General features: G+C 43.8%; 1 protein-coding gene across 1 annotated transcript in view; it reads left to right on the top strand.

The window, feature by feature from the left end:
• Positions 1-23,019, top strand: part of DSCAM (DS cell adhesion molecule) — a 1,000,736-nt gene that overhangs the window by 148,899 nt on the left and 828,818 nt on the right. The window lies entirely within an intron of this gene.

The following is a 23,019-nucleotide window of genomic DNA, read 5'->3' as shown; positions in this document are numbered from 1 at the left end:
GTTCATACTAGGATGCCTGCTGTATGTTTGTGTTGCAAATAGTATCGCTCAGCACAGAAACACCGTGGAATTCAGGTAGTTTGGAAAAACCTTTATTTAAGTTCCATTTCCAAAGAAGTGCAGCCCACAGCTTTGACAATCTGAGCCGTGATCAGGAAGAGGGAAACTGACTAAACCGATGTGCAGGCTACAATCAGGTAAACTCCGCATTTCTAAATGCAACATAACTTATGGTTAACAGTGCGCGAGCAACAACTCAATACCACGCGAGAAACACATTTTGAAGCGACACAATTCTAAAAGGGAATACACAGTGCCCTGAGGCGCTCTCAAGTGTAGCACATAGAGCCACGGGTGCACAGGCTCAACAGTGGCATGAGAACAGCACACAGCCCATAAATTACAAGCCCAAAGGTACAACACCTTCCCCCTCACACAAAACAAAAAGCAAGAGTTGCACCATCTTCAGAAGACAAAATAATCCTCGTGTTTAGCAGGCATGCCCACATTCCCAGTACTTCTTGCATGCCGGGATGGAGTCTGACCTGAATGTTGCAAGCAATGCACAGGGCAGTTAGTATTTTCTGAACTAGGAACTTCAACAAAAGATGCACTACAAAGTTGCCACACGTTCAATAGTACTGTAATTAGACTTAGCAGAGCTGAGTGAACGTGAGGCAAAAGCTATGGTGTGTTCTTTGCCGTGAGCACATTGAGACAAAATGGCCCCCAACACGATCTGGCTGGCGTCCACCATAATTACACACTTCCTGCAAGCCTGGAATGGAGATAGGGCAGGAGCAGAAATAATAAGCTTCTTCACAGTTTGAAAGGCCTTTTGAACTTCATCCGTCCAAATAACTTTGGTACCCCCCCTTAACAGATTCCTTAACGGTTGCACCACATATGCATACCCTTTTACAAACCGTGAGTAATACTCACTCAACCCCAGAAATTATTTGAGTGTGTCTTAGTCTCTGGAGGCTGTGTCTCCTGAATGGCCTTGACTATAGAAAACTTGGACAAAATACCTTTGGGACTAATGGTATGCCCTAAGTGGTCAAAAATGTGAGCGTTCAATTTACATTTGTCAGCACCCAGAGTAATACCAAACTTTTTAAACCTTTCAAACACATCAGTGCTCAGGCAGTGTCTTAGCAAAGGTGAGAATTGTCCTGGGAAGCTTGAACACCTACAGAGCCTTCCAAAACGGTGTCCATCAATCTCTAAAAGATGTCTAAAAGACGCTGGCTTTAGAAGCCAAACCAAAAGGTAGTCTAGCAAACTTAAATGCCCCAAACGGCATGACAAAGGTTGTAAGTTCCTGAGAAGCCTCATCCAGTGGAATTTAGTGATACCTGGATTTGAGGTCCAGTAGGGAAATATAATTGGAATCCCCGATACGCAGATTTGAAGTCCAGTAGGGAAAACTACTTGGCATCCCGAATGTTAGCTAAGAGTTCATGCGCCTTAGGTATAGGTTGAAATTCAACAATGATGTTCTTGTTAAGACTACGAAGGTCGGCACAGAGCCTCATATCGCCATCCTTTTCACAAATAATAACAATGGGGCTCACCCACTCTGATGACCCAGCATCTTTAATAATGCCATCCTTGCAGCAGCGGCCCCTCCATACGGCTGAGGGGCCATGCCCCCGACCTCTTTCCTGAAGTGAAGAGTGTCTGTCAGGCTGAATAAAAGTCCGCTGGAAAGATACTCTTCTGGTTCAGGTCAGGCAGCCAGGAGCTGGACATGCGCTAAATGTCCAGATTCCTGGCTGCCTGAGTTGAACTTTGCTGGGCTGAAGCAGTCATAGCCCTGTGGGGGTGACCTCTTCAGCCTGGCAAAGGTGCCTCATGACGAAGGGGAACATCACTGATTGCTTTGGACCAGGGTGCTTCAGTTTTAAGGCCTGAAGTGCCTAGGGCCAAGTGTCAATCAGTGACACCTTGTCACAGAGTGTGGGGGGGGGGGGTAGCAGTCTCACTGATCCCATCCCACTCTGTGACGAGATTGAGACTGCTGCCTTTCCTCATTGGCTGACGTTAAGTCAGCCAATGTGGAAAGGTGGCAGTTCCAACCCTCCTGGGACCTCTGAGGCTTCCCTGTCGGAGCTGCTGGTGTTGAGGTAAGTTTTTTTTTTTTTTTTATGTTTGGTGCATGTGTGCGTATATGAATGTATATGCATTTGTTAGCGAGAGTTGTGATTTGGGCATGTGAGTGAAATGGGCATGTGAGTGCTTGTGAACGAATGGGTGTGAGTGAGGTGTATCATTCTATGTGCATGTGTGCCCTCCCCCACCCTCCTAATAAACATTACCGTCCCCCACTGCATCTTTGACCATCTGATCAAGTAATTTCTTAATTTCTGCTCTTACACTCAATGGTACTGAACGAACCTTATGAGTGACTGGCACTGATTTTCTTTTAAGTTTGATAGAATGAACATAGTTCCTTATGCATTCAATAGTATTGTTGAAAATCTCAGGGTTCACTTTGCACATGCCCTAAACAGAAATATGATCCTGAAATGGCACAAGTGAGATGGGAATCTTAAACAGCCTTAGAGGCGGGTCCACACCAGGTACAAGCATGATACCCAGCTTAGTCACATCCTGCCACCCAATAATGTGCCTCCCTTTAATGACAACATATACCTTTGTGAACACCCTACTGCCGAAACATGTGAGATTCTGTTCAAAATAGCCAAACATGTCTATCTCCTGATCCCCATAAGCCTTGGGATGATCACCAGGTTCTTTAAACTCTACTGTGCCACCCCAATGAGCATTCAACAGGGTGTCTGAAATAATAGTGATTGGAGTTCCTGAATAACACGTCTTCTCAATAGCAAGAGTTTTATCTAACAACACTTGGCACACAGGATCCTTGACTTTACCACTAACAGCAGTATTGACATCCAAATCCAAATTGAGAACCAAATTAGAGAAATCTAAAGAACCCTTCTTGTCCATTACTTCAATACAATGTACTTTCATTGGATTTTTAACCATTTTACAAACACTATAAAAATGACCTGTCTTCTTACATTTAGTACAATGTTTACCCACTGCAGGACAACATGGGAAGTTGCCTAAATGTGATTTAGAACCACATCTGTAACAGATTTGGTTAGTTTTCAGAGAGACAAATATAAAAAATTTCTCCTTATCATAAACAAAATCTACATGTTCAGACTCATCAACATCATTCACATACACAGAACTACTGGCACCCTCTTGAGCCATAGCCTTTGTGGAAATAATTGAGCGTTCAATGCCTTTAGCTAGGTCAAGTACTTCACTTAATCAAGGATCCCTGCAGCTCAACAGTTTTTCTTGTGTTTACCTGGAAAATCAACTGTAGATACAGTGGTCACATAAATAAGGCCCATATTTATACTTTTTTAGCGCTGCATTTGTGTTTTTTGATGCAAAAACGGCACAAACTTACAAAATATAATTGTATTTTGTGAGTTTGCGCCACTTTTGCGTCAAAAAATGATGCAAATGTTGCACTAAAAAAGTATAAATATGGGCCTATGTATCTAAAGATGCACCAAAGTTGCAATTGGCTGCCAGTGACCTCAGTACTGAAATGATCTCCTCCACCAACTCATCTGCAGAATGTTTTCTCTTAAAGAAATTAAATCTTTCAAGTAGAATGCTTGGCTCCTCTGAAAAATTGCATTTAAGATGTGCATCAGCTTCTGCAAGCTCATCCCACTCACCTCCTTCAGTTGGTGAAATTGCTTTGGAAAGATTATCAAACTCTTGCTGGCCCTCCTGGCCAAGATGGCTGAAGAGAATAGCTGCTTTGCACTTGGGCACAAATTCATCTGCCCCCACAGCCACCAGGTAATTCTTAATTGATCTCAACCATATAGTCCACTTAATAGGAAGTTTGCCTGGATGTTGTAAAAATGGTGCAATAAGGGTCAAATTTGTCACACCTACTGATGCCATTATAAAGGTTAATAATACATTGCAAACCTTCCCAAGTATGTAATGAGCAAAGCAAAATAGAGAAGAAAAATGAACACAACAAATGAAAGTGCCTCCAAAAAACGGTAAATGACGGTGTACCTGTCACCAATGGGCAAACAGCATATCAAATGTAATACCAGAAAGTAGCTCCACACAGATCAGATGGAAAAGTGTGCCCGTCACCGACGAGCAGGCAGCAAACTACTCCATTGTGCAATAGGTGTTAGCACAATGTGCCACAGCATCCCACAAAGCTGTGCAACACACGCAACAACGTGAAGCAAAGCCCGTAATGAGGCAACAGGCTAAAGCAGTGCACACAAGTCTGAGTGTGTCAGCAGTAGCCCAAAACTGCCAAAAACACACAAATATGTTCCTGTACACAACAGGCAACACCAGAATCCAGAAAATGGGTGGCATTTGTCCTCTGAACACCCCTGCCACTCACCACCACACACCAACTGTCACAGCAACTCTGGAGCAATCAGGTGTAATCCACAGCGGCACACTCCGATGTTGCTGAACTCCAGCAGTGAGCTCTAAAATCTCTCAAAAGGTCCCAAATCATGTCCCCAAATGTTGCAAGTATTATTACTCAGCACAGAAAAACTGCGAAATCCAGGCAGGTTGGAAAAATCTTTATTTAAGTTCCAAAGGAGTGGGACCTACAGCTTGTGCAACCTGATTCTCATTCAGCCGAAGTGAAACTTAGTAAACTGATGCACAGGCTACATGAGGTAAACTCCACATTTCAAAATACAACATAACTTATTGTATGTATTGTAATAGTATTTATATAGCGCTTACAACCCCTGACAAGGCGTTAAAGCGCTTTTCGGCGAGTAGCACGCTACTCCAGAACCCAAAAGGAATTAGTGGTGGATTAGTATAGGTAAATATGAGTACAGTTTTAGTATTATTATGAGTTAATTTGAGCCGCAGATATGTGAGTGTTAGTTGGATTGACTAGGGTAATGGAGGGGTGGAGGAGGGAAGAATCCAGAAGTGTTAATTGGGAGTTTATGGTAATAGGATTTTGGCTTGGGATGAGTAAAGGGGGGATGGAGGAGGGAAGAGTCTGTGGAAAGGGTTAGGGAGATCATAGTAGCAGGAGGGGTTTTGGATGAGTTAAAGGTGAGATAAATGAGGGAGAATTTAGTAGGACTGTTTGGGAGATCATTGTAGTAAAGTGAGGTTTGGGTGAGTTAGATGTGGAAGAGGAGGGAAGAGCTTAGGCAGGGTTATTTAGGAGATGAAAGTAGTAGACTATATTTGGGATGAGTCAGAGTGGGAATGGAGGATAGATTGATAAAGACATGACATATGGTGATGGGTAGACAACGTGTGATATAAAATGAGAGCAGGGATTCATAAGTATCTAATATAACAACTTATCTAGGAGCTATGCAATGTTATGCATTGATGACATAGTTTTCTGAAGACAAGATACTTATAGTTGGGGGTAATGAGTTCCATAGTTTGGATGCTTGAACGGGGAAGGTTGTACCACATATAGGGGGTCATTCCGACCCCGGCGGGCGGCGGGCACCGCCCGCCGGGCGGAAACCGCCCAAACACCGCCCCGCGGTCAAATGACCGCGGGGAGCATTCCAACTTTCCCGCTGGGCTGGCGGGCGATCTTCAAAAGATCGCCCGCTGGCCCAGCGGGAAAGCCCCAGCAAAGATGAAGCCGGCTCCGAATGGAGCCGGCGGATTTGCTGGGGTGCGACGGGTGCAGTTGCACCCGTCGCGATTTTCAGTGTCTGCCGAGCAGACACTGAAAATCTTAATGGGGCCTCCAGGGGCCCCACGACACCTGTTCCCGCCAGCCTCTTCCTGGCGGTGTAAACCGCCAGGAACAAGCTGGCGGGAAGGGGGTCGGAATCCCCATGGCGGCACTGCATGCAGCGCCGCCATGGAGGATTCCCTGGGGCAGGGGAAAACCGGCGGGAAACCGCCGGTTCCCCTTTTCTGACCGCGGCGGTCAGAATTGCCCCGGAAGCACCGCCAGCCTGTTGGCGGTGCTTCCTCTGCCCTCTGCCCTGGCGGTTTGAAACCGCCAGGGTCAGAATGAGGGCCATAGTCTTTTTTATGTATGGTGGTCTTCTAAGGCGGGGTGCCAATCTTGAGGGGAGAATTCTTTGTTGAATTTATTTGGTTATTTTGTTTCTGATAAAAAGCAGTTCTGTTCCATGTATAGCTTTGTGGGTGATACAGAGCAGCTTGAAGGTGCATCTTCTGGCTGTGGGTAACCAGTGTAGTGCTCTCAAGGCAGGGGAGATGTGGGCTTGTGGCTTTACATGTAATAGTAGCCTGGCTGCGGAGTTCTGAATACGTTGTCGTTTTTTCATAATAGATAGAGATGATCCATGGTAGAGGCCATTGGCATAATCCAGTTTGGATAGTACAAGCGAGATAGTAGTTTGCACCTTGTGTGGAAAGCCGAGGTGGGGGAAGATGCGTCGTAGAGTCTTCAAGGTGATGAAGCTTGTTCGTGCTAATTTGTCCACTTGGGCATTTATAGTTAACTTGGAGTACATGGTGATTACAAGGTTTTTAACTTCCTTCGATAATTGAGGAGGTGGTCAGAGATCGTCAGGCGCACAGTGGGTCATAATTTTTCCAGTCACCACATATGAGTATTTCAGTTTTGGAGGCATTTGGTTTGAGATGGCTCCAAGTCATCCACTGATCAACGGCTCTAAAGCAACTAAAGATTAGTGAGTTTTCAATGTTTTTGGGGCATTCTAATTTAAGTAGTATTTGTGTGTCATCTGCATAGTTATAGCATGTGAGATGAAAATCACTGATCAGTTCTGGTAATGATATCATGTAGACGTTGAAAAGCAAAGGTGAGATGATTGATCCTTGGGGGACCCCTGCTTTTGTGAGGTAGGGTTTGGATGAGAAGGGGGGAGAATAGATGATATTAGTTCTTTGTTGAAGGTAGGATGTAATCCAGTCGAGAGCAGTCCCTTCTATGCCGGCTTCATGGAGTCTTTGAATTAGGGTGTCATGGTCAACCGTATCAAAGGCAGCCGGGAGGTCCAAGAGAGGTAGTGCAGCAACTCCATTGCGGTCAACTGTGTTTTTAAGATCATTCTAGATTCCTATGAGTGCCGATTCAGTGCCTCTTCCTGGGCAGAATCCAGCTTGGAAGTCTGAAAGTTTAGAATTGTCTTCAATGAATTGTGACATCTGGGTGAACGCTGCTCTTTCTATCAGTTTGCCCAGGAAAGGTCCATTTGTGATTGGTCTGTAGTTGTTGGGGTTTTGCGGGCATAGGCTTGTTCTCTTTAATAACGGTGGTATGTATGTCTTTTTCAGGTCTACAGGAAAAGTTCCTGTAGATAAAGAGTTGTTGATGATGCTTCTTACAGGTGTGGCAGCAGAAGTAGATAAAAGAATGTTTTTGAAGATGTGTGGTGGACAAGGGTGAGAAGGGCAACCGGAAGGTCTGCTTGCTTTGACCAAATCAATAAATTCACCTTGTGATATTTGTTTGAAGGACTTTAGAGGCTGGGTTGGTGTGTCCTTAGAAGGTATTTTAGGAAAGGGGTTGGTGCTGATGGTTGTCTTCTGTTTTAAATAGGAGTCCAATGTGTCTGCCTTGGTTGTGTAATGAGTTGCCAGTTTGTTTGTGAAATCTTGAGTAGTGGGGTGACTTCCTTCCATGCATGTAGGCTTTTGAAATTCATTGAAAATTTTATCAAATTCTTTGGTTGCAGATTTAGCATTTTGAATTCTGTCTGAGTAGTACATTTTTTAGCTTTTTTGATTGATGATTTGTATATTCTGTTAGGTTTGTGTAGCTGTAGTTTGTCTTGACTGTTGTTTGTTTTGAGCCAGGTCCGCTGCAACTTTCTGACTTGTTGCTTTATCTTTTTAAGTTCTGTATTTCTCCGAGGTGTTAGTTTTCTTTTGTTATGTTTAGTTTTTCTGAGTGGTATCAGGACATCAAACACTTCCTGTAGCCACTCATAAAGCTTTGGAACAGAATTAATTGTATCTAGATCTGTGTTGGCTGTTAGTTGTGTTTCTAAGTCATTCAAAATGAGTTTGCTCCAAGGTCGATAGGTGCATGTATGTAAGTAGTTGTGGGGTGTGTTGATTTGTGGTGTTTTGTGTTGAAAGTTATCAAATGGTGGGCTGACCATGTGATTGGCGTGATGCTATGAACGGTAACTAGTTCAGGCTTAGAACAAATGACATCTAGGATGTGTCCAGCGATGTGTGTGGGATTGTGTACAATCTGATGTAGGTTCAATGTGACTAGGCCAGTGGTGATAGCTTTTGGATGGGGCAAATTGGGTTTGTCAAACCAAATGTTTAGGTCCCCAAGAATGCATAGGTTTGAGTATAATGTAATAAGGTTTGAGACTGTATCTAGCAAAGTGTCTGGGAATGTAGAGTTGTTAGGTGGAGGTCTGTAAAGGAGGAGAAAGTTATAGGAGGAAGTTGGAGTAGGGTGGCATCTGGTGAGGAGGGCTTCACAACCTTGTATGGAAATGTCTGTTTTACTGAGGTTTATTGCCTGTTTGAATATAATAGCTAGTCCACCTCCTCTCTTGCATATACGGTTTTGTGTGATGGTTTGATAGTATGGAGGAAGGGCTTCATGATACACTGGGGCCATGTCATCTCCCAACCATGATTCTGTTATGAATAGAAAGTCAGGTTGTGTGTCTGTGAGCAGGTCGTAGATGTGGTGCTTGTGTTTTGAGGGTGACCGAGCATTTATGAGCTGGCAGTTTAGAAAAGGTGTGTTAGTGGCGGTGCTGTTTTGTTTAGGAAAAGGGTGAGCAGTATATTCTGAGCTTGTAGCAGGTGTATTGTTAGCTGTGATAACTGTGTGAGTCACAATAGTCTTGTTTTTCAATATATTGTTCCTCTTCCAGCAGGTGTAGGAGGCATTTTGTTGGGTCTGTGTGGTGGACTTGGTGGCTGAGAGAGACATGAAGACTGTACTGTTTTTTGCAGGGTGTCGTATTATGTAATAGACAAGGGGATGTGAAGTTGTTAAGAGTAGCATGTTGTTTATTTTGTTTGCGTCTGTTTAGTGGGGATGGAGTATGGGTTAGAGGTGATGGAGGAACATGTGGATCATGATGTAAGGCTCTAAATTGTGCAATGGATGAGAGGCGAGTGAATTAATGTTGCCTGTTATAGTATACTATAAGCTGTAATAGTCAGGTATCAAATTCACTTCCTGAACCCTAGCATGGGCAATGTGTGATTCACATTAATATTAGTCTTGGCACCTTGAATTTTCTTAGTTTAAATAGCACAGGCAATGCAAGTAAATAGCACATGATTTAGTAAATGCAGTCCCAAATTCCAACATGAGCTCTGTTTTTCACCTACAGATTGTATGACCTAGACTGGCATAATGGCCCGTCCAGCCCAGGTCCTTGAGGGTCCTTGTAAGATATGGAAACTGTTATATCAGCACAAGTCCATCCAGTTGGCAAGGTGAAAGGTGGACAGTCATGGGTGGAGGATGATCTTTGTAGGGAGTGAGAGCATTAGGCCGTGGAAGCAAAATGTCATATCAATGAGCTTACCAGGCCTGAACAATCTGACCAACAAATAACAACTCTTTTCTGTGAGGAATACCTCGTTCATCTTAATGAGATTCTGTGATGGGTAGCTCAGAGAATAAATGTGCTCTGTTTTGTAGAGCAGCTTACACATAGATTTCTTGGGAGGAGTAATGTAATATAATGTAAGGTGGATTTGTAGAGTGCTGCTTGTCACTTGTGAGGGTATCAATGCACTGTGTAGGTGAGTGTAGGCATGTTGTGAGGCTGCATTTGAGTACTGGCAGTCTTGATGGTCCGGTAAGAGGACTAATTGAAAAGCTAATTCTTCAGCTTCTTGTGAAATTCAAGAAATGAGGAAGAGGCCCTGATGTGTTGGGAGGTCGTTCCAGGATTTGGCGGCATGGTAGGAGAATGATTGACCTCCCATTCTGCCTCTGTGGATGTGTGGATGTGTGTATGTGTGTGTGTGTGTGTGTGTGTGTGTGTGTGTGTCTGGGTGAGAGTGATGCATAGCAAAGTTGTCTGGTGGGATGGTGGAAGTGAAGCTGGTGATTGAGGTATGCGGATCCTGTGTATTGTGTTGTGTAGTGACCAGAATGCATGTGTGAGTAATTCGAACTGGCAGAGCTACTGGATGGGGAGCCTGTGGAGCTCCCTGAGGAGTGGTGTGCTCCGGGTTTAGTATAGGAGATTGAGGACAAGTCTGCCAGTGGCATTTTGGATGGTTTGAAGCCTGTGAAGAAGATGGATTGGGATGCCAGCGTAGAGTGTTTTGACCAGGGATCATGGTGCTGAGTGCAGAGCAAGCACGGATGCCTGCAGATAGACTTGCCTTTGGCACGTGCGCTGTGTGGCTGCAATGCAGCCTCCATTAAGTAGGGCTTTGGAGAGTGGGAGGAGCATGGGGGCGGGTTCAGTAAGAACAGGAAAGTCCAGCAAGTAAGGAAGGAAGGTCAAGTGGGAGCAGCACAGGGGGAAAACGCTACCATCGCAGCAATTTGGGGGGCAAAATATGACAGATGCAAAACAGAGAAGCAAGAGGAGCAAAAGATGCAGAAAGGGGGAGTTCAGAGGAACAAAGGATGCAAAAATTAGCAGTTAAATAGAGATGGGGTGGATAGAACAGACGGCACATACAAATAAAGAGTAGTTATAGAGTCAGGGGCAGAACAAGCAGCTAAAAGGAAAAATAGCAGGAACCAGACACCAATATTAGTCAGAACGGCAAGGCGAGGTCAAGGTCAGGCTGAAGCAGAGGAGAGATGTCTTGGCACCTACAACAACTTTCTGGTGCATTTATACAAGAGGTCGCCTACTAATATTATTATTTGTTATAATGTGGTAGGTTTCATAAAATCTTGCATATACCCATAATGGGTCTTTTCAAACTACAGAAATAGACAGTACCCAACATTGCAGAAAAGATCAACTAGAGGAACCTTTACAGTGTAAACAGAAAAGTTTAAAGGTAATTATAAAAGTTTAATTTGGAAGGTTATTTACAGCCTTTACGTAGAATGTTTTACTTCCATTTTTTCTTCCATAACTTGGGAACTGTTACCGATTGTTGAATGCTACATATCAACATTCTGATTTTTCAAGCTCCAGACAGCATCTACAGCGGTGGCTAACAGTTCCATAGATCTGACTGAACTCAGAGTCTTCTTATTACACTTAAGAGTATCTGAGTGACACCTGCAACACAGAGAAAGTAAGATAGAACTGGCACCATAGATTGACCAGTGGATGCAAATATAAATTAAAAAGAAGCAGAGACAAGGAGCAACCCTGTGGAACACCCTGATTAACGGCCTCAGGTTGCCTAAAAGGCTTTACATTAATCAGTAGGGTGGGTCCTCCTTTCGAGAAAGATTCAGTCCATCTGAGTACAGTCTGCTGAATAGAGAGGATGGCCAATCAAGGCATGAGGAGGGGATGATCCACGTTGTCAAAGGCATTGTAATAAAATCAGTACCTCAACCCCACCTCCATCAGCAATCCTCCTGAGATTGTCAACTCAGTCCCTATGCCAAGTCTACCTTTGGTTTGAGCGTTATCAAAGAGAAGGCCTCTCTCTATGAAGGAAAGCAATTGAAGTGTCGTTGTTTGTACAAGAACCTTGACTAATCAGACCTTACACTGGCTGGAGATTTTGTATTTAAGGAGGGTTTCTGATATAAACTTTTCAAATTAGTATGCTTAAAGTCCTCAGAAACAGAGTACAGATGGTAAAAGCATGATGTGCCTTTGTAGTTCCTACTTTTCTCGGTCTGTGTAATAATTGTGGAATTTGCAGTGTATGCGTTGCACTTGTGCATTTGTGAGTTGCACATTAATGTGAATACTGCCATTTTTTAGTATGTGTCTTCATTGTGCCATCCAATATGTTTTCTCTTAATGTTTCACTGGACTTAACTCCATTAACATATTTGATGTTTCTTTTAATTGTGGTAGGAAAATATAGTAGTCAAATTGCCTAACTGTGCAACTATGTTCTATTTTAGATGTGACTCTTGCAGGAGATGATTTTATGTTAATCTCACATAGTGCTACAAAATGAGAATTCCACGTATTCTATAGCTAAATAAAAGTAATACCCAAGCTTTAGCGTAACAGACTGGATAGCTCATGAGGCACTCAGGAATCGAGAATGAAGAACACTACAACCATCCCTAGGTACACTAGTCAATATATAAATAGACAAGTACAATCCTGGGAGAGACCAGTCTGAGTTGGATGGTTGACTAGTTCAGGGGAATCTCAGGGAAGAATCAAAGTACCCCTTTCAGAGTCTAAAGGAAACACTGAAACAAGCGAAGGCGACCTCAAGGAACCACAATGAATAGGAACAAGATAATATCTATAGGAAGATTAGGGGAGCTAATTACAGGCAGTTTTCAAAACGTCAGTCCCCCTCCTCCATCCAGTTGCTGATGAAGGTTACTCCAATTGGACACCAAGGATGTTTGCAGAGACCTGCCGTACCATAGCATAAACCAAAGCACAGGGCTCTCTCTGGAGAAGCAGATAAATAAAAACCGATATCCAAAAGTGTTTGAGATTCTCACAAATGGAGTTTCCTTCCTGAAGGAGACAGTTACAAAAGACTTGGCGGGTTAGAGAGGTGGCAAGCTCAAAGGATTAAAAAGGCAACAAAAAAATGCAAAACATGATGGATTATTCCTGGTAGCAGGAACCAAAACGGCATGGAATGAAAGGGACCTGTCGCTTTACATGAAATTCGGGTGTCTTCAGCAATTACTGATTCAGAGTCACAAGCGAGCCTGTCACTTGTCACACAACTCAGGGAAGTCAAGCAGGAACGAATTCAGCGTTATAAAGGAACAAACCTGTCACTCCCGAGACGTTTTGGTACCAATCATTGATTCAAAATGATCTTTCCAATGGTGCTGTAGTGATAGAAAGTAACACGCTGAGCGGACATCTGTCATCTGCTGCAATGGCCCTTCTATCCAGCACTGCCTGGGAGGTGGCAGCTTTCCGACATGCATGTGATGGCTGAGCCGTGTGGAGGAGTCCCCCCATCATGCAGTCCCACCGTGGTACCCTTGCAGCTCCCGCCCCTGCAGTGTGCGTCTGCCAGCTGTGCTCCAGGATGAGAACTGCAGGGAGGATGCGGCGGTGACCTGAGTACTGACTTTGTGCCAGGAACACAAAAGGGCTGCACTGGGGTAGCACAGAGCCAAACAGTTCACCACTGATCCAAAGGTTAAATCAATGTTTGGGATCAATTCCTTGTTGAAATTCAAACTGTAATTCACAGACAGAAAAGTTATTAGGCAATAATGTTGTGTGCTAAGTATTTATTTCAAGTTATGCAGAGTACATCGTCATTTCATATTCATAATTCCATTAAGTACTTCCATACAAAAGTAAACAACAAATGAAAAGGAAACCAACACGCGTTTCGTCTCTTAGTGGCATACAGGCCTGGGGCTTTTCCAAGGGTTTGGCACAAATCAGTAAGCGAAAAATGAGGTTGAGAAATGTAAGTTAGCAGTTGCGGCTTCTGCCAATCTAAAGTGGTGGTGGGGGGGGAGATTAAGGGAATAAGAATAAAAATAAAAATTTACCTGCAGCTCTGGTCCCGCTGCTGACTGCCTCGGTGCTCCTCTCCTCCCGGCAGTCACTGGGGCACAAAAGCATAGGCTCCCAATCCAGCTGCTGCGCTTGTGCTATACCAAGCATGAGAGAAGTGCCAGGATCGGCTTGAGCGGGCTGGTCTGATGCTCGCTCAGGCACAGGGAGCCTGTTCAATTCCTCCACCCGGCTGTGTAACACAGCTGGGTTGGAGAAATACAAGTGCGCATGTTGGCCGGTCAAACCACCATGCGCACTTTACAGTGCTCACCACTCCTCCTCCCTGCCAGGGCCCGGTCCGGCCCCATCCAGGATTCCATGGCCCAGACAGTGATAAATAAAATGGTAATAAAATTATTTTATTACCCTTTCATTTTACACTGCCTGACTATGAGCAGGGGGGGTGATGCTCCTCGCTATTACGGAGGAGTGCCCCTGTAAGTTATCTTGGTAGGAATTTCTAGGTGCCTCTGGTGAAGGAAAAGGAAGCTTAATCCATGTTTCATATTGCAGAACATAATATTGGAGGAAAGGCAGTTATAGTAGGATTCCGTTGATATGGCTGTGGAGAGAATGGTTTTGTCTCTGCACTGTAATATTAATACAGCCTGGGAATGACTATTTGAAATTCAATTTTGTTAATTTACCCTTTTGAGCAGTAGAGGTTCGCTTTGGTCACAAGGGATGGGGCAGGTGTGGCGTGCGGGGGTGGTGGAGGTGGGTGTGGGAGAGGGTGAAATTTATTAAACAATATTTTTTTTAAAAGTACCTGCTTTGCTAGTGCGCCGTGCCGTGCCGCTCCTCTTGCTCCCGTCACTGCAGGCAGGCACAGGCTCCCAGCCTGCCCTGCGGCTAATCCTGACGCTGCTCAGCCCAGCTTCAGGATTGGCTGGGAGCACCCAACCAGGGAGCTCCCAGGCACACTGGGAGCCTGTGCAGGCTCTCTCCAGCACCAGAGAGAGCCTACTGTGCATATGACGGCCAAACATACATGCGCACTGAGGGGGGTGCACAGTCACCCCCATGGCCCTGCCCATGTAACAAACAAAACAAAACGATAATAAACATTTATTATTGTTTTATTTGTTAAAGGTTTTGCAGCTTCTGCTGCTGGCGAGGGGTGGGGGGTGACGCTCCTCCACCCTAACCGAGGAGCCGCCCCGGCTTTTGAGCAGAGGGAACTTAAAAATAAGCTCATTGTTATGCTAGTAGATTCATAGTGATTGCATTCCGCTTTACAGTATTACCTAAATTGTTGAATTAGTAGCACCTACATATTTAACCAGGGTGCGCCTATTCACCACTACAATTTCTATGTAAATAGGCACCTTCATGTTACATAGAGTTTGTTGAGGCTCATATTATAGTTTCAAACAGTATAGCTAACTAAGTACTGTGAAACCTAGACTATAGAGAGTTGACTACAAACATACCAAAAAATCATGTTGCAAAGTTGAACTAACTAAAAAACTAAAATGTATTAGTGTTTAAAATGGAAATGCTCGCCCGTATTTCAAGCTGCCTACGTGGGTGTGTTATTTGAACATGCGCCCGAGGTGCTCCCAGAATTATGCATCCCTGTCTTGAAAGGCAGCCAACATAATGATGCCCCGTTCTTGCACTGATGCCTGCAAGACATATATTTTGAAAACTCATCTACCAATACCTTTCTGTGCAGACAAGACAAAATGATGCTTGGACTTACATAAGACGGAGGGAATGTGTACATACCTTGTCTTACATGTCACCTAACATATAGAGAAGAGCCATTGTTCTACCTTTTACATCTCCTCCCAAGGAAGTCATTATTTCAGAGACACTGCACACCGCATACAAATCGGGGCAAGATTGAGGCTCCTCTGATGTGCTGCCCATGCAGTTCTACATTTTCTCTGCTTAATGACAGAAGAAATCTAGCTCTTGAAACTGGCTGTCAGTCAGGCCTTCAGCAATGTTCTTTTCATTTCACTTTTATCTTGTGTGTTTGGAAAAGAAAGCGGGAAAACACATTTCATGCTTGCCTGCTGACACATACAAGGGGCTGCGAATATCAGCCTGGAACAAAATGAACCCGCCTGAGCCAAGCAAAAAATGTCTGCAGCAACACTTCTGAACGAGTGAATACGGGAAAATAGGTGCATTCACTCTTAAATTTGAGCAGAATAGAGTATTTTGATGTGCAGTTAGATTCGTTTAACAAAATGATGTAATCGGCTGCAACTGTTCCTTTACCAGTTCTGGACATTTGGCCAGAATGCCTGGGCTCTTCCTTATTTTGTTTAAGAAGAGCCAGAGGCAAGTCAAGCCACGTTGCTCTGTATGTGTGTTACTCAGAGTACTGCTGGCGCACCCAGCGACAGCTGAAAGATGTTGGGGCCATGGACCAAACATATTTTGGGCCCCTTGTTCGGAACAGCTTCCAATTTATGATCCAATTTCAGGTTTTTCATGCCCTACAAGACCATGTGATTGACACTGCAAAGGCAGACTGGCAGTGCTTAATTTGAAAATAAAAACGTGCTGGTGCCCAAAGCCCTCCTCTTAAACACACGCGGCTGCTGCAATTAAATGTGGGAACACGGAATACTGAGGCGGTGTAATCCTGAAGCCATCTCGGGCCTCTTCAATCCGTGTACAGCCACTCCCTGCCCCTTCAGCTCACTCTTGCAGCTTCCTGCTTTCTCCCATTGTGTCGCTTTTTCGTTTTTCCCTTCCTCCTCTTTCCCACAGGTGTATTGTGCTCGCGGCAAATGCTTGAGGCAGATGAATAAGCCCCGGCCCACAAAAGTAAGTGTTGGTGCTCAGCACTGGAAACAACAAACACAAATTAAGCACTGCAGACTAGTCTAAATTCCAAAAGTGTTTCCATCTAATACTCAGGGATAGCTCACTAATGTTATTGCAAATAATCTCTGTGACCCACTGCCATTTCTCATAAAAAGGGACTCTTTTATGGCTGTTGCATCGTGTTGAAAAACATAAACAAATTATCTGCAAAATGTCTGGAATAGAATCCCACACATTGCCACACATGAAAATGGTATTTAAAACAATCTCTGCTTAAAAGTCATTCAAGGTCTTCAGGGCAGGACTGTGTGAAGATTGCCAGATCTATCAGGGGCCTCCTTAAAGGCTGGGGCCCTGGGATAGAGCCCACCTCGCCCATGCCTTAAAACATCTCTGGGTGCACCTTGACTAAGTCTGCGCACCTTCCCTCTCAATCCAAATTATATGCGGGTAAAAAAGAAGTGTTTGTCTGATCATCAATTTATCTTTGAGTTTTGCTTGGCAGCGGACCGAATTCAGGGAGGGAGAGGTGTCAAGGTCAAATCTGATTGTAGGGTGGGAGGTCTCTTGTTTATTCTGATAATATGTGTGTGTGTGTGTGGGCATCTTATCTCCACTGTCTAACAGGATACACTTAATCTAAGTCTTCTGTTGTAATTTTGGAATGTGATTTAGTTATAGTTTTATTTTAGAACTCCACACAGGGGTGAATGGGGGCGTGACTTTACATTGCCGCTATTTTAGAATTATAGAAGTGTTGGAATATTCAGATATATTCGGATATGGGTATTTCACTTAATGAACTAGAGTGGGGGAAAACCGAAACAAGTAGCAGCCAATTTCTTAGAATGGCATTCCATTGTAAGGTGAGGATCTAACTAAAAGCCCAAACTTTTTATGGTTTCTTTTGGCAGAGGTAGTTCCTTGAGCAGGTCCACTGCTGGAGATGGGGACCTGAGCAGAGAAGGATTCCCAATCATCATAACTTCTGTTTTCTCATCGTTGAGCTTGAGCTTACGATCTGTCATCCATCTGGCTATATCCGGTGACAGGAAGATAAACTAGCCTGTTCTCGGGGATTCTTGGCAGAGAAGAAATAGACCAACTGAGTATCGTCCGCATAGGATACTAGAGATAGTCCATATGGCTCAATGATTCTTGCCGGGGGGGGGATATAAAAATGTTAAAAAGGGTAGGGCTCAGAGAGAAGCCCTGCGGCACCCCACAATTAAGTGGCAGAGGATTAGAGAGAAAAGAACGATCTAGGACTTGAAAGGTCCTATCCTTCAGAAAGGCGGGGAGCCATTCAAATGAAGTCCCTAAGAAGCCCTTCTGAGAGATTCTGTGGAGGAGTATATTATGATCTACAGTATCGAATGCAGCACTCAGATCCAGAAGAATAATTACTGCATAGCCACCTGAGTCCAGGCGTTGACGGTCGTCCTCTGTAACAGCCAAGAGGGAAGAGTCCGTATTATGTAGAGGTCTAAAACACATCTGAGTATGATGTAGAAGATTGTGGTCCTCAATAAAACCTGAGACTTGTTGTTGCCATGTTTTTCAATAATTTTAGATTTTATCGGCAGAAGGGCAATTGGTCTGTAATTGCTCAACAACATAGGATCGAGCCTGGGCTTTTCTAGTAAAGTCTTGATGACAGCATGTTTCCAATTTTGTGGAAGCTGACCAGAGGTGAGAGAATTATTTGGAATCCTGGTCAGGACAGGCACAAAGATGTCCGAGCCAAGGATCAATATAGACGGAGGAGCAGGGTCAAGAGGAGAGCCTGATTTTATAGTGCCTAGAAAATTGAGTACTAGGTCCTCCGTCAGAGGTTGAAAAGCTGAGAAGGTGCCTCTCGGAGGGTCTTGAAGTACCATTATGGCTTCTTGGGAAGAGTGGTGAGAGAAGGTTTGTTGGATATCAAGAATGTTTTCATTAAAGAAAACTGTAGATTATTACTATGCTCCAAGGATGCTTGAATTGAGCTGCAAGGAGAAAAAGGTCTTGGGTTAGTTCTCTAAAAATTGTAAAAAATTATTTGGGAGAATTGGAGGATTGTTCTATTCTGGCGGCATAGAATGTTCCTTGTGCAGCTTTGATTTCCGCATGATAGTCTCTAATTGCTACCCTGTATTCACGTTTGGAGTCGTCGTCATAGGTTTTCCTCCATTTCCTTTCTAGCTGTTTACATTTCTTTTTTAATTGCCGTATCTTAGGAAAAAACAAGAAGACTTCTTGGTACAAACCATGTTATGGACAGTCTTAGCTGGAAGTATGTTGTCCAGGGAGTTAGAAATCCATTTATTAAATGTTTCCGCCAAGCAAGTCTCATTAGTAATGGAAGACGGACAATGGAGTTCTAGGGTATCTATCCAGTCTTTATGACTTAAAATAGACCAAGGGCACCAGGTTGTAGGGCTGGATGAGGGTTGTAAGGGTGCAGGAGTGGGAGGGAGTGAAAGAGAAATTTAGTAGTGATAAGTCCAAACTCTAGGAAGCGGGGCAGAGCCAATAAGTTTGACAGATTACTAAACACCAAGTCGATCGTGTGTCCTTTAATATGGGTGGGGCCCTGGATAAACTGTGGCAGATCTAAGGCTGCTAGCTCCATCAGCAGAGTTTTTGCCGAATCGTTATATTCATCATCAACATGAATATTAATATCGCCCAAAATGGTGAAGTTAGAGTTCCTGCAGGCAAAGTCTGCTATTAGTGTTGGTAGAGCCTGATGAAATTTCCTATCAGGACCAGGAGGATGATAAATCAATAATCCAGAGAGGGTAAAAGAAGGATTGATTGATAGCGAGAAAAAAAGACTTTCACAGTCTGGAATAGACAAATATTGGGTAGTACAATTTATAGAATTTTTATAAATAATTGCGATATCACCGCCTTAGGAGTGAGGTCTGTCTAATTGATGTATTAGTTAGTCATGAGGAAGAGTCATGGCTATATCGGGAAAGGAGTCCTCGGATTGCCAGGTTTCTGTTAAAAGTAAGGCCTCCTGAGCATAATCAGTTGCTAATGAGTATATATGGAACTTGTGCGCAGACAAGAAACAACAGTTGAGTAGCAGGATTTTGCAACCTCTACCCCAGCTAATCTGTTGCTGGAGCGAAGAATGAGGCAGAGGATTCCAGTGACACACATTACATAATATGATAGGGAAATCAAGACTTTAAAAATGTTTGCAGGGATGGGCAGTATCATTCCTGATGGCTAACAGTTGAGGGGCTGAATAGACCAAGGTTTCAGGATAGCCCTTTGTAGCATTTCTGGTCCCTGGTCTCCCTGGCGAGGATGGGCACAGACGGGCTTGCCTTAGGCGCGCTCGCTTCTTCAAGCCCTTTATAATGGGCCGGAGCTGCAGGCTGGGAAGACTAGACCGCCTCCCAAAATGGCAGCTCTAGTTGGAACAAGAAGAAGGGTGGAAAATGTCAGTTTAATGAGGGAAAAGGGCGTTGAGATGCCACTGGACACGGGCATGTATTAAAAGGATTAAAATATCTAAAAAACAATTTCAACAGTTAAAAGTGAATAGGCAACACCAAAGATTGCTCTAACGTAGCCAGGAAAGATCCAGTACCTTTAGTCCTGTGGTCCAGTAATCTATTCTGGAAGTTTTCTTCCAGTGGGTGGTGGTAATTCTTTTGGTATCCTGTTTGAGACCACCAGGCTTACCCTGGCTGTCCCGTAGAAGAAATATATATATAACAGAACACCCTGCCTAAAATAGGGTGAATGGTTTGAGGTACTTCGACAAGCAGACCTCTGTCAGGCATCTGTCAGTCAAAGGTTTCTACCAGTAGAATGAATGGAGGCTACACTGGTAGAAGCATAATGATACGCTCAGCTTCATACAGGCTGGGAGAACCACAGGTTTGGCAAACAGGCTATTCTGGGCCTGATTTAAAGTATGGCAGACGGGGGTTACTCCATCACAAACATGATGGATATCCCATTTGTAGTATTACAATCAAATTATATCCTATGGGAATCATAATACTGTGGACGGGATATCTGCCACATTTGTAACAGAGTAACACATCCGCCAAACTCTAAGTCAAGCCCTCTGTCCTGTGTGTGGGAGAGTACCCCGTCCACCAAACCCTAAATAAGGTCCATTGCAGGAAAGCAGTCAGGCATAATTTAGAGACAATGTGCAAAGTATTTATGCAGCACTTCAAACAGTAATTAAGTGAAAACACACCACCAGAAAAATCCCACTCCAATTAAGAAGAATGGAGTAAAATGTGATAAATTATTTGAGACAAACATACCAAAAATCCAATCAGTAGACCCGGAGATATCAAATTTCAAAGTTGTAAGTAAAAATAGTTCCTAGAAGCACAAAGCGCCAACTGTCGGTATCTGGGCTCACTGGACCGGGTCAAAGTCACACGTTCGGTCCAACCACGATGGAGCGTGGCCGGATAGAAGGATCAAATTAGGCCCGCTAAACAAAGTACATTAAATACTGGTTGCAGAGCATTGCAAGATCCAGCATTGAGGATGTGTCGTGCAGCAGCAGTTCTGAGGAGCTGCGGGATGGTGATGTGGAGTCCTGCATCATCTCCAAGGATGCTGTTGGCGAGGGTCTTGAGTTGTGCAAGCTTGCATCAAGGATCAATTGCTCAGCAGTGGATCGGAGGAAACTGCGGGCTGCGATGCAAGGTTTTTCATTGGTGAAGCATCACACTGTGTGGTTCTGAAGCAGCTGCAAGTGTTGCATCACATTGCTTCAGTTTTGCTCACAGACCAGAGCTGACTTGGCAGAGCACCTTCAGGCCGCCTTCCAAGGGTCCACGACTGGGGGGGGACACTTGGAGGGCAAGACTCACAGCAAGTGCAGTCCAGGTGCTGGGTTCAAGATGGTTTATACTTTTCTCTCCTTTAGGCTCTGATCAGAAGGTCAACCAACAAGACTTTGGGGTCACTATGGTGGTCCTGGGTTCAAGATTCCCTCTCTCTCTTGGGTGGCAGGGCAGCAAGGCATCTGGACAGCAGAGTAGCAGCCCTTCTAATAGAGCAGCACAGCAGTCCTTCTGAGTCTTGTACAGTCCAGAGGTGTACAGAAGGGTTGGGCAAAGGCTCTGAAGATTTCCACACCCAGAGATGTTGTAACTTTCCTGCCTCCTTGCCTTGCCTTCAGCTTTTCTGGGATCACAAAATACTAGTGTCAAAACCCTTCAGGAGCGTGCTGGGCAGAGCCTTTGTGATGTGCAGTGTGGTAGGTTGCAGTTCCTGCCCATCATCAAGTCCATCATCAAGTCGCCTATTTCCCCTTGGTGTCACTGTCTGGGAATAATACTCAAAGACTTACTGCCAGCTACACCTGGTCATGTGACCCAGGATACAAGCTGCAGCTACCAAATAATTGGGATGGGAAAATGGCAACTTTTTCAAATTGGTATTTTCACAATTATGACTTAATTATGACCTTTAAAGAGGATTTTTAAATTATGATTCTTCAGACAACAAAATTGGCATTACTACCTACCTGCTCCCAATTGAAACTTATCACTTATTAAATGTAATAACTTAAGACAATGTTATGTATGAGAAGGGCAAGCCTTGCAGTAGTGAAATATTTATTTGAGAGTGTTTCACTACCATGATATGCAACAGTTAAAAGCACACGTCCAACTTTTTAAATACGCATCACACTGCCCTATAGGCTGCGTGGGGCATACCCGAGGTATGACATATGTATTAAAAAGGGAGGTTTATGTCTGGCAAAAGCTTTACTTTGTCAGGTCGAAATGGCAGTTTAAAACTCCACACATAGGCTACAATGGCAGACCTGAGACATGTTTAAAAGAGCTGCTTCAGAGGGTGGCAAAAATGAGTGCTGCAGGCCCACTAGTATTAATCAATTTAGAGGCCCCGAGTACATGCAGTACCACTTTACTAGGGACTTACAAATAAATTAAATGTACCAGTTGACTGTAAATCAATATCACAATGTTTAATGGAAAGAACACACACACTTTTGCATTTGTTAGCAGTAGTAAATTGCACACAGTCTAAGGACAGAAAAAATGAGATCAGCAAAAATGGAGGAGTAAGGCAAAATGTTTTGGGGATGCCCACCCTAAGGCTGACAGGTGTAGCACCCATAGATTTGTTTACTTGATTCATTGACAGTTTTCCAAGAACTATTGTCTGTTAAAACCCGGTCCTATTGGGCATTATTTTGTTCCAGTACCAAAAATGAATTCCCCAATCCCACTATTGGTTGTTTGTGAGAATAAGAGTAACATCATTTGTGGCTTTCAAATCTTTACTTGCAAAAACCAGCACCACATTTTTTCTTAAAGCCAATGCAAGTATATCATTCATATCATTTATCTGCCAACTTAATTGTTAAAGTTTGCAATTCGTAACTACACTACTTGAGGTATTTTGTCCTATTTATTTCCATTCAGGAAAACCCATCTTTGCCACGGCTCTCTCTCCAGTTTCATAAAATTATTATTTATTTAGTGAACTCAAAGAATATAGAGCTTTTTGCCAAGGTTACTTAATTAAGTTTACCATGTGTGTAAGAAATCCACTTTGAGCATTATTCCCAGATACTAATTCACAGTATAAGTAA

Source organism: Pleurodeles waltl, chromosome 8, assembly GCF_031143425.1.
Source record: "Pleurodeles waltl isolate 20211129_DDA chromosome 8, aPleWal1.hap1.20221129, whole genome shotgun sequence".
NCBI classification, from domain to species: domain Eukaryota; kingdom Metazoa; phylum Chordata; class Amphibia; order Caudata; family Salamandridae; genus Pleurodeles; species Pleurodeles waltl.
The sequence above is the reverse complement of the archived record's forward strand: the minus strand, read 5'-3'. Positions and strand labels throughout refer to the sequence as shown.